Source organism: Anas platyrhynchos, chromosome 3, assembly GCF_047663525.1.
Source record: "Anas platyrhynchos isolate ZD024472 breed Pekin duck chromosome 3, IASCAAS_PekinDuck_T2T, whole genome shotgun sequence".
NCBI classification, from domain to species: Eukaryota; Metazoa; Chordata; class Aves; order Anseriformes; family Anatidae; genus Anas; species Anas platyrhynchos.
In genome coordinates this window covers 46,179,220-46,192,262 of record NC_092589.1, presented here as the reverse complement: position 1 = coordinate 46,192,262, position 13,043 = coordinate 46,179,220, and positions in this window count along the sequence as shown.

Here is a 13,043-nt window from a genome sequence, read left to right as displayed (position 1 = left end):
GAGGAGAGGAGAGGAGAGGAGAGGAGAGGAGAGGAGAGGAGAGGAGAGGAGAGGAGAGGAGAGGAGAGGAGAGGAGAGGAGAGGAGAGGAGAGGAGAGGAGAGGAGAGGAGAGGAGAGGAGAGGAGAGGAGAGGAGAGGAGAGGAGAGGAGAGGAGAGGAGAGGAGAGGAGAGGAGAGGAGAGGAGAGGAGAGGAGAGGAGAGGAAAGGAAAGGAAAGGAAAGGAAAGGAAAGGAAAGGAAAGGAAAGGAAAGGAAAGGAAAGGAAAGGAAAGGAAAGGAGAGGAAAGGAAAGGAAAGGAAAGGAAAGGAAAGGAAAGGAAAGGAAAGGAAGGAAAGGAAAGGAAAGGAAAGGAAAGGAAAGGAAAGGAAAGGAAAGGAAAGGAAAGGAAAGGAAAGGAAAGGAAAGGAAAGGAAAGGAGAGGAAGGGAAAGGAGAGGAAGGAAAGGAGAGGAGAGGAGAGAGGAGAGGAAAGGAGAGGAAAGGAGAGGAAAGGAGAGGAAAGGAGAGGAAAGGAAAGGAAAGGAAAGGAAAGGAAAGGAAAGGAAAGGAAAGGAAAGGAAAGGAAAGGAAAGGAAAGGAAAGGAAAGGAAAGGAAAGGAAAGGAAAGGAAAGGAAAGGAAAGGAAAGGAAAGGAAAGGAAAGGAAAGGAAAGGAAAGGAAAGGAAAGGAAAGGAAAGGAAAGGAAAGGAAAGGAAAGGAAAGGAAAGGAAGATTATTTATGACTGTGATGTTGTTGAAATGTGCTGGAAACAAGTGTATGCTAAACCAGCTTGCTCCTGGTACACCATTCAGGTTGTATTTGTCTACACAGCTAAACTATGTGGAAAAGGTCAATATTCCACCAAGTGTGGTCTCAGTTATGAATGATGGATTATCATCTCTGAGAGCACTGAAATCCATCTTACCAACTAGCAAATAAGAGACAGCTCTGGCAAAGAGCAGGTACAACCACAAGTATTTTTGCAGAGAATGGTAGGGCGATACTTTTTTTTCTGAGGTCCTTGGTTCATCTTTTGTCAGCACCCTGCTTAGTTTTAATTTACTCCTATATACCTGAACTGCAACATATTTAACTGTGTTTTACAAATACAGCTGGAAATATTTTTCAGTAGCATGGCACAGACCTAAGCAAATCCTCCCAGGACATCAGTCTCCAACAGAAGACTAGGTTTTTATCATGTCTAGCTTCTGACCAATATATAAGAAGGCAGCAGCACAAAGGTGTAGGGAAAGAGAAAATGGGACAAATGGCAAACATATTTAGGCATCCCCAAAGCCTCTCATATATTCTCATGAAATTTATTACCATATTTAAACAGAATTTCTTCTTTGGAAAGATGTTGTAGCTGTGTCATATACCATCATGAGCAGCACATACTGAATTTCAGGTCATACAATTGGCCTGACTACACATAGTGGTTTACCTCTATGCCCAAATCTAAAGCAAGTAAAGAACAAAATGAATCTGAAACCATTCCTCACCACAGAGTTGGACTCCAGAGCTGGCTTTTCTGAAATGTAAACAGTGAAGTGAGAATGTTCCATTTGCTACTGCAGTACTGTTTATTTAAACTCAAATCTGCAAATTTGATTGAAGTCTGGCTTCATTCCAACAATTTGATATGGCATTTAAAGATACAGTGCCTTGTCTTGAATCAGAGGCTATTTACCTTCTTCAGGCTTTTTGTTATGCCATTAGGCTGTTTCTCCTTCTTTCACTTATTTTAAAGTAATTTTTAAGACCACTTTTAAGAGACAATAAAAGTGGAACTGTGGGAAACTCTGCTATAAATCTAAAAATCACACACAAGGCTCATCTACTAAATAGAGTTTCAGCCTCAGAGGCCCTTGTTGGGTTTCAGAAGATTTGCAAGAGTTTGCTTCAGGGTCATCTTGAAGCTTCTGGCTAATGTGGAACTGAAACAGCAAGAATTTTCAAAGATTTTTAGGCACTAGGAAACTATGAAAAAAAATCATCCTAGGATCTGTAAGCCCCAGAGGAGCAAACAGTGTTTGGAACCTGATGCATTTCAGAGTGAAAGTTTTTTTTTTTTTTTTTTTTTTTTTAATGCATCAGCAACATTTAATAACTCTTTATTCTTAGATGGCCTGATAAAATATGCAAGCTGAAATTAGCAGAAAGCTTTTAGCTGAGGTCAATACTCCCTAGATTGCAACCACATAGTATTCTTAATTGAAAAATATATAAAGACTGACCAAAGAAAAGAAAATGTCATTATCTCTTAATTACAACAAGGAAAATTAAAGCATTGCATAAATGACACAACTTCCCTAAGGTCACCCAAAATGATCAGTAACAATGTGGGAAGAGGAATAAGGATTGAATTTATGCTTTATCCTAAGATCAGAACTGTTATATTTCTATAATTATGAGAAGCCTGTGGGACATGACTATCACTCAAGGAAGGCATCTCAGATATTCACTGAATTCCTCAGTGTTCTAATACCGCATTGAAGGAGAAGGTTGCAGTTTGTCTAGTTTGGGGAAAACAAAGAAAAAAATCATGAATATTTACATTGATAACATTGACAGAAGGCCATCAGTTCAAATTTTCTGCTGTCTTAAAGAGGTAATGATCAGATCTTTTTAATACCAGGTCTTGTCAAGTCACAACTACAACTGGATGATGAAAAGCATTTTTACACCACCTACTTTACTCAGGTGGGCAACATGACAAGCTTCACAATGAAATTCAGCCAGGAAAATTTCAATCTTCCTTTTTTATTTTTTATTAAAAAAAAAAAGAAAAAAGATTGTGACATTAAAAAACAACAAAAATAGGTAGGAGTTCAGTAAGACAAATTGCCAAGCATTTGGGAAATTTGCACAGTGAGATTTCATTTTTAACAACAATGCTGGACAACTTTTCTGTCATGTAGAAAGTTTCTTTCTTCTCCCTTAACTAAAAGTACTGTCCCCAACATACTCATTGGTAAGATATTCCCAATATCAGAGGCACATGGTATTTCATACTTATATGTTGGAAAGTTACATGCAAACATCTGCATAGTGGCTGCTACTAATTTTCAAAGGAATTGAAGGAATTTTAACCAAATGCCTAAGAACTATAATTCTCCCAGAACATCCACTAAGCCAGTTTTCTTCACTGGAAAATGGAAATGTGTCCTTTCTAGATACAGCCTTATGACAAATAGAAATTTCCTCAGTTTGCCCACAACATCCACACTGATTCAGGGTATCTGCAACTAAACACTATGGTACTTCCTAAATGGTAGGTCAAATACAAGGCGTAGAGTTGCATGGACTTCAGCATGCAAATCTGAAGTCAGGGATACCCAATTTTATCCCAATTGAGAATAAGGACTTCAGTTTACATCTGGACGTTTTTTGTCTTCACAAGACACTTGTGTCTAGGAATTTGTGAAAAATAGCTTTGTCTGGCAGAAAACAGTCCTAATGCAAAGTGTATCACAGCTGTTTCACAGAGTATGTAAGTGCCAGAATATTCAGCAGCTAGATGAGCCTCCGCTGATGTATCCATAGAAAACATTAACCTCACAAAAGTTAATATTATGCCAGGACCATACATCAACTGTGTGACAGTAATGTCTGGAAAATAAGAATTACAATACATACAATCATGCAGCATATATACGCACATGTACATGCACACAAAGTTTCAGCATTTGGTTTTATTTTGTTAAAGGAAGAAGATGGATTATCTTGAATTTATTATTATTATTATTATTTTTATTATTATTATTATTACTACTACTACTACTACTACTTATTTTCATTTGAAACTAAGAAAAACAAGAAGTCTGATAATGAAAAGCTGCTTCATTAAGCTTCTGGATCCTCACAACCTAAGAACCTCAAACTTCAGACCACTTGAGAGTGTAGGACACAGAATACTCTCTTCTTCTATCACCAGAAATTTCATTCTGGACCTGAGACTCCTTAAAAAATATTGTCAAAAAATGATCTTTCTTCCTGAAAACTTTCAGTTTCAAGAAATCAGCAAAGATCTTTTCCAGCAAAGGCATGTTTAATCAAAAAAATCCTGACATCTCATATGTGGAAAATCCCTCGAGAATGTATCAATCAATAATCCACAAAATCAGATTAACAGTTTCACGCTTGATGCATGCTTGCCTCACCAAATCAAATTCTTAATATTATACACATGAAATGTTACTGTGTCAATATTCATGAAACAATACAAAAGCAGTTGCAGAGCAGCACAGCCATGATGTATATGTCTCAGTTCTGTGTTTGAAAAATATCTAAATTCCACTTTCCCTTCAAGCCAGGGCAATAGGGATTTGTCCTCAAGTGGAACTGACACCTAAAATTAACAGCAAATTTTATAGATCCAGGTTAGGAAGACTAAAGTATATATGGCACAAAGCCATTGGATCGGGAATTACTTTAGATTTGGACTTTAGTTGTTGGTGCCAGCAATATAACATTGTGCAATGCATGTGTACTCCAGTGCATATTATGATCTTTCCTGCAAACATGTATTGCACCCCTCTGGGCCCAATTACTTTATATAAACCTATATTCATAAATGGGCACACCCGTGTCAACACTGATGCATAACATATATTTGCAATAAAATATATCACAGTCAGAGACACATCTTAGGTGTACCAATCTGGAAAATTTCTCATTGGAATACTACATGCTAATTATTAAAGTAGAGAGTGGTTATTCCAGGAACTCTTTGAGATACATCCCTGGATCATTTTCATCAAGTCTGTAAACAACAGAGCTGACTGGCACCAAAATAGGTTTTGGACCTTGGCACTGTATAGGGAACATAAACTTTGCAAGCCTGCATTACAAATCACTTATAAATCAGAACTGCCCAGACAAGCTGATTCCACTGCTGGAGTTTCTATTCCCACACACAGAATTGATCTTTGAAGCCAAGTTGTCTTAAAGATGTTTTTGTTTAAACTGTGGCAATATAAACATTTATGTTTTAAGGAGTTTATTCCTAAAGCAAATATTTTTTACAAGACAAAAAAAACAAACAAATAAAAACAACAACAACAACAACAAACAAAAAACAGTTTTGTATAGTTTCTAATTTTCTTTGTAGAACCATAAAATTTAATCTACAATAATCTGATGAGAAAAGAATATGTCTGCATTACATTTCTTCCTTACAGCCACTGTTTCCCAATTGCTCTCATCCCATAGGGTTATGGATATTTGTTTTCCTCTCTAATATAGCTGCTTTTCCCAAGACCACATATACGTGTTACTTTATATATACTTCAAGATATGTATAAGAAAAATATCACACCAAAATTTTATGTTTTGGGGACAAAAGATTAAATTTGAACTGATGTATCTGGGAAGAAGGATGCATGCAAGGTCTTTCCATGGAGGCTTGACATTAATGAAGGGGCCTAATTTCTTTACTCCATGGAGGTTTTTGAATATTGAGGTTTTCCTTAGTGTATCCATGCTGTTGCTGAACACAAAAAATGAGTAATTACTCACACTTCCAGGTAAAGTCAGTGAGAACCAAACATGTCTTAGCTAACACTCACAGTATGAATATTCAGAAATCAGTTCTGAAAAGTACTAACTTTATGTGCTTTACCTTGCACTGTTGCAGATTCCAAAGTAGAAATAATATTTCCAAAGACAGCATAAGTGCAAAGTAAGAAGTGGCTTAAATACAGATTGATTTTCTTTGTTCTGACTAGTGTGACTAAAAAGTGAATATTTTTACCCTTATCCTTGTGCCACACACGTGAAAAGGACTGAAACCCAAGCAGGGTACTTGAAGCCATGTATGATATCACCCCAAATGATTTCTGAACTGCAGACCAAACTCATTCTTTTGCAAAAGAGACAGATGTTTGAATAAATATGTATATAAGAATGTATCTATCACATCAGTTGAATTTTGTCTTATTGAGTTTCAACAGACTTGAAAACAGGGTTCTAGTATGACTTTTTTGCCTAGGCTCCTGCTAGTTAATGAAGAAATATAAGAACCCCAGAGGACAATGGAAAGGTTGAACCTGGCTTGGGACATGGTTTAGTGGGTGACATTGGTATTAGGGTGATGGTTGGACCAGATGTTCATGAAGGTCTTTTCCAACCTTAATCATTCTACAATTCTATGTAGCTAGATGCTTAAGAGGCAGACTATAATGTTTTCTCTTTAGACTGGAGGGAGTTCTAGTGGCTTGAAGAGCAGATTTCTTAATGAAAACCTCTACAAAGAGAGATGTTCTGTTTAACAAAGCCATTCCAAAATAATAGTCCTATCACTAGTACCAGATCTATAATTAAAACAGATTGCATCCATTGTAAATTCATTTAAGTTATGAAGGTTGTAGCTGCTGCCATTAATGGTTATGTTTGCTACAGCTGTACTACTAAGTGTATATTTTAATTTATTTTAATTTCTTGAATAGCAAGGGTTGTGCTGTTGAACAAAGCCAACACAGTGATAAGATTCTTGAACCGTAGGGCAAGTTCATCAGTGGAAAACAGCTGTTACTGGCTATTCTCCCTAAATTATGTAAATATGAAATATACACATCAGATAATGCATGGTTTTTAAAGAAAAGAGCATTAGTATTTTTCTTAGGGAACTACTACTAAAGGGGAATGGTGAAAAAGATGAATACCAAACACTTACTCTATTTTCTCTGCAAGACATTCTTTGCAAGGCTTTCTCTGCAAGACAAAATGCTTGTACATACAACATGAACTTCTAAAGCATTGAATTTTCTGGAAGTGTTTCTCTCAAGCCTTGCAGAAAGGTGTTTGCCAAATTTATGTCTATATTTTCAACAAAGGATGCACTTAGATGTGTGGAGGAGTGCATAAAATGCACGGGGGTGAAAATGTGCCTGGAACGGGGCTCTGGGTGTTGTGCACAGAGAGATGAAGAGAAATATTTATTCTTCTTGTCATCTCCCTAATGATTTAAGGGCTTTTGTAATGATTCTGACTGGGAACCACCAACTACATCAGTGACAAATACCCATTAACTGAAAAAATAAAAAATAAAAAAATAACATAACATAACATAACATAACATAACATAACATAACATAACATAACATAACATACTCGTCTACCAAAAAACTCACTTTGGAGAAGGAAGATGAAATTAAACAAATACAAGACAGAGATAAATATAAGAGAAATTACATCAAGCATCAATCTTAAATGTTAGTGATCTAGTCACACATAGTGATGTTTTATGTGGAGAAATATGTACTGTTCCCATGAGGAACAGTAAGCAGCATATTTGGAGAAAATTTACAAAACCAGTGAAGGTGGTATGCCAATAAAGATTTAAATAAAATAGGTGACAAATCCTAGAAGTATGACCCAAACATCACATGCAAGGATAGGAAAGGAGTACAAAAAAAAAAGAAGAAGAAGAGTGGGAAGGGCAAGCAATCATGATAGTATTGGAGATAGGAGGGTACTACAGAAACAACCTCTGACAATGGTTTTGAACTGGATGTAGAAAAAGCGAGAGAAAAAGAGATGAAACTTAAAAACAAAACAAAACAAAACAAAAAAAAAAAACACCAAAGAACAACAACAACAACAAAAAACAACAACAGAAAACAAAAAAAAAAAAGAAAACAACAACAAAAACAAGCAAACAACATGGATTTAGCTGTGGGAGAAGCAGTTATTTTGGCTGATGGGTATTGGGTCAGTTTAAGTGGGGAAACTGCTAGAAAATGCAGAGAAAAGAAGGCTGCAGTATGCCAGAACAAAATGATGAGTGACACAGAAGAAAAAGAAACAGGCAAGTTTAGAAGATTATAGAGTCAAAGAAGACAAAACTTTAAGGGACCTGGATATTAGACAGTGAGGAGTGAAAAATAATTTAATGGTTGTCAATCTGAGTGACTGGAAAGATGGAAGAGTTGTCAACAGTGATGAAAGAAAAGGCATGGAAAATGGTCTGGAGAAAAGACAAGAATTTCCCTTCTGTTTGGTTAAACTATGGGGTTGGGAGCTGGAGAGCAGGGGTGGGAGGAACACAGGAAAAATCTGCATTGAGGAAGATGCTGAATTTGAAGAATTAGATTGCAAAATTGTAGCTTAGACATTAAAGCAGACATGGAGGAAGCAGTGAAATTGCCCAGGAGAACAGTACATATGGAAGAGTGAGATTAAGGCGTTTCACTAAGGAATATATGATTTCACATCAGCCAGCAAAATTTACAAACCTGCAACATGGCACCAAGCCAGCAAGCTACACCTGCTGCATCAGCAAGGTTGACAAATCTGAGGAAGGTTGTGAGTTAGCAATTTCACTGAAGTCTTCACTTGACACAAGTCCAAAAAGTACATGTTGAGACACAAATTCTCCATATGTTAAAATTACTGATCCCCCAGAAAGCTGAGCCTGATTGAAGCCTGAAACAATTTCCTCTGAGAGACTTCACCCCTGGCTTCAGCCCTGGCACCTAGAAAAAATAAATTAAGGGTACCCCTCCAGAAGCCCACTCTCTTCAATTACGGCTAGTGTTTGTACAGATCCTGGCCTCACAAGGATGATACCATGAAAACAGGGCAGCAGCTTTGCAGTGCTGAGGCAGCATTATTGAAGAGCAAACCTCCATATCATCTTCTCTGCAGTAATTTACACATAGACCTCAGTATTTGTGGTACACGTTTTATACTGTGGTGTCGTTTTTATTTAAGAGAGAATAAACTATGTAATGTAGAGGAGGGAAGGTTTTGTTTTCATCAACTTGGACATTTAGATGAACCATAAGAATATCCAGAGCCAAAACAATCATGCTTAAGATAAATGTTAAATTTATCTTAAATTTATCCTTATCTATCTGGATGTTAAATCCAGGATCAATCCACTTTGTGACTATGTAGTATTTAATAGAGTATTACATACCTTCCTGCAGATGCTGGTCACTATCAGAGAAAGGATATGGGGTTGCATGACACTGTGAATGCCATAACAAGTTCCTGTGCTTTTACCTATCCCTGGTTCAGATAGAGACAGCCCAAACAGATAGTTCCAGATCTATCCAAGAGGAAGAGCTTTTGATTATGCTCAGATCACTCACTGTTGTTATCTCTTTTCTCTGTTCTTTCTCTTGTCACTCTTTTTCCTTTAAAAAAAAAAAAAACGTATAGAAATCCTCCATTGTAGAGTAATGATAGCCTTAAAGCAGAGATATTCGGTCAACTGGTAGAATCAGACTATATACACAAATGACCGTAATAGAGTTGGCTGAAACACATCAGAGCAGACATTAAGTTTGCCATGAGGAATCTTAACTCATATCTGTAGTCAGCATCAATTTCCAATTTTAAACTCACGTAAAGTCAGGAAAATAAGTCACAAAATACACAACACTACCTCAGTTTATTTCTGTGAAAGACAATCTGCAGAATATAGCCAAACCTTCAGTTCATTTCATACCCAACTCTCCTTGTTCATCTCCAGTTCCCTAGGAAACAAACACTGTTCAGAAAAGGAAATTCATTACCTTATCCTCCTTGGGAAGGTGAAAGAGAAAAGCATATGAATGAAGAGAATGAGCTGTTATAATCTGTGATATATATTATAGTGCTTGAGGGAGCGAAGGGGTAGTTGTTCTGGTAGTGGGAGTGGAAATTTTTGCTTCTCAGTGGGGTATGGCACCTCTACCATGTTTTAACAATCCAGTCTTTATCCCACGCCAAATAGTTGATGTGAGTCTAGCCTTGGACTACCCATTGCTATTCAAGTTGCTAGTGTTGTACACCCTCAGCAGATAGGTAGATCTGTAGCAGATGAAGCAAATGCCTGACCAGAGGCATAAGGCTCTAAGTGAGCTTGTTACAGCAACACTGTCCCATTGGGAAGATCCAGTTTCTTCTTTTAATCTAACCACCTAATCTGTGTAGGCATGCTAAATTGTAATGCAGTCATTCCAGACTAAGTGTGCAAACTCATGTAATGCTACTTAGTGGGTGTCCCTTTGGGCTTATTTATTTCTAATGTTATAAGCTTAGCATCCCTATGTCCTTGCTTTGTATTAATTACAATAATATCCTGACACCACATGACAGCAGCATCCACCAGAAGAAGGAAGTTTACTTCAGATATAGTTTAAAGAGCACAGGAAATGAAAAACCTTATTTAGATTTAATGATGAAGGTAAGGTCAGCAAATAAAAAAAGCTAGAAAAATATCACTGAGAAAATACTAAGTTTAGAAAAGATCAGTGAGACCAGACCATCCATCACTTGTAAAAATCACAGAGAAATCATGGAGCCTGCACAATAAAAGAAACATTTTCAGAAAATGGGAGTTTATTTAAAGATTTAGCTTGCTGATTTGGGGAGAAGAAAGTGGACTGACTGATTGTACACACGGGGAATATTTCCTTAGATGCTTGGGGGGGAGTATGAAACATACTGAAGTGTGAAAGGAAAGAACTTGTACAACAACAACAAAGAGGAAATAAGGGAAATTGGCAGACACAGAGGGATACAGATAATACAAGGAATCTGAGATGCTTTTGGACCTCATACAGCAGACAGCAGGGAAAAGGGGATAAAGGATAGAGAGCTCTTTCTAGAAAGTGTCTGTCTAGCCTTTAAACAAATTGTCGAAATCTTGGAGAGAGGGAAATGAATTAATAGAAGAGAGAAGGCTCAGTCAACCCGTGACAGCAAAAAGTATGACAGTGAGTAAGAAAAAGCTTGCCCAGGAGGAGGAAAAAAAAAAAAAAAAAAAAAAGCTACATATACATTGGATGTTGTCAAACTCATGGTCCTTCCTCCAGAACTGCTCATTAAGGCGAAGTCAGGAGCAAAGATAAGAAACAGAAGACAGAAGGAGAGAGTCAAGAAGGCATGCAGTGCATCAGAGGGGGAGTCAAATGGTGGGGAGAGAGGCAAAAATGTCTGCTAAGCATGAAACTGAAGATAAAGCTGAGGTTGGCAGTTAATGCAATCAAGAAATGCTCCCAAATTTCTGACAACTTGTTTTATATGTTTTCTAAATGTTTGTAGTTTGTCTTAATGTTTCTGAGGAAACACCTCCTTGACCATCCTTGCAATCTGACCTGCTAACCTCTCCTTTGGCTACACTGCCTTTGAATCTCTCCATTCTACAATGGTTACACCATTCACCCTTGAGAAGTAGTGGAAATTTGTGTAGGGTGTTACTCTAGGACTTCCATTTAGAAACTTCTGAGAATAGTCTAACTCATGTTTGAATGTAAAAATTGCTTTTTCAAATCATTGCTTTCACAGCAGATCTTACTTCCAAAAACAAACACAAAGGACAGTTTTCCCCATATTAAAAATATTTCCCCATATTAAAAATATAAAGTATTTCCCCATAGTTTTTCACTATAATTTATGTAGCATGTCTCAGAACTGTCCTCAGTAATCTAAATTAAGCTGAATAGGTCTTTTCCTTCATCCATGGGATTTACTTAATACACAGAGTGTAGAGTTATTCTGTTGACCCTTGGCATTGAAAATGCAAATTGAATCCTGGCATTGACAGGAATGTTTGGATTTGATATAAAAGAGACTTAGTCATGGTACATTTCCAGCTCCTGATTATGTCAAAGCAGGAGGGCTGAGCGAGTGCCAAGAAACAGTGGTTGCCACTCCCCCACTGAGGAAAGGAAAAATGGATAGACCACTCCTGGCCCACACGCATTTACTCTATCTTAGTCCTTGGAGCTGCCTGAACAGACACTTAAAAATGCAATTTCAAATTGTCTGCTTCTACTTGTTGCTGGTATTTGCGCAGAGGAGACTTGCAGAGGGAATGTGCTCTGGGGAATGCTCTTCCTGACATCACCTCTCCAGATCCCCACCCTTCCGATTTGTCATTCACTGTATTGTACTGTATACGATTGATTCAACTGAAATTGCCTGGGAGTATTTTAAGATGGACAAACTGTGTCAGGGGAAAAGCACACTTGCCTATTGCAGAAAGGCAGATCTAGACTTGGTCAGCCTGGAGATAAGGCAGCATGGAACACACTTGAGAGCAGACACCCAGTATCCTCAGATGCCCAGTATGACCTCAGAGATTATTATGCTTTGAGTGGGAGGTGGACTAGAGACCTCCTGAGGTCCTTTCCAACCCAAGTGATCCTGTGATCCTTCAGGCACAAAGCAGTTCCTACCTGACATGGAAGCACACCTTTCCCCGTGACTCTCATACATAAACACCAAGGGAAATAACTCATGAACTCATGTACACAAATATGATAGTCCCCAAAAAAGGAGGGCCTTTTAAAACTGGTGTTAATGAAAGGTTCGGTGCTGATAGTCCTGACTAAAACTAAAATTCCTTCCCTGCATACACATACAGACTGTTTGGCCACCAATATCTACAAGATTTCTTTAACTGCCCATTGTGGGTCTGTGATGTTGAGGGATTAAGGAAAAAATGGTTATGGAAGTGTGTGATCAATATTGGAAGCAGGATCAAAACATCTGCTGTTAAAGGGAGAGCAGCATTTATACCCAGGCCACTTCAGCCTTTCTATGAAGGTTTTTAATAAAGTCCAGCATGGACATGGTGACCAAGAAAGCCCTCTACTGATGACTGAACAAGCACTTCGCTGATACCAAATGGCTTCCAGAGCTTTCAAAAAGAATCACAGAATATTCTGAATTGGAAGGGACCCACAGGATCTTTTAAGTCCAACTCATGGCTCCACACAGGACTACCTAAAAATAAAATCATAAGTCTGAAGTCTGAAAACATTGTCCAAACGCTTGAGCTCCAGCAGGCCTGGTGCCATGACCTTGCTCCTGGGGAGCCTTACCACCCTCTCAAAGAAGAACCTTTTTATGGTATCCAATCTGAGACTCCCCTAACACAGCTTCATGTCATTCCTTTGGGTTCTGTACATTTCAAATAAAATTATTAATGATCCTTAATGCACATATGCATAGATATGACAGTCTTTTGCACTCTGCAGTGCATTCTGCTTTAGTTTAAGTGCAGGACTTCTCAGTTCTTTCAAAATACTAAATGCTCTAAAGACATCTGCCTCATCTACAAGA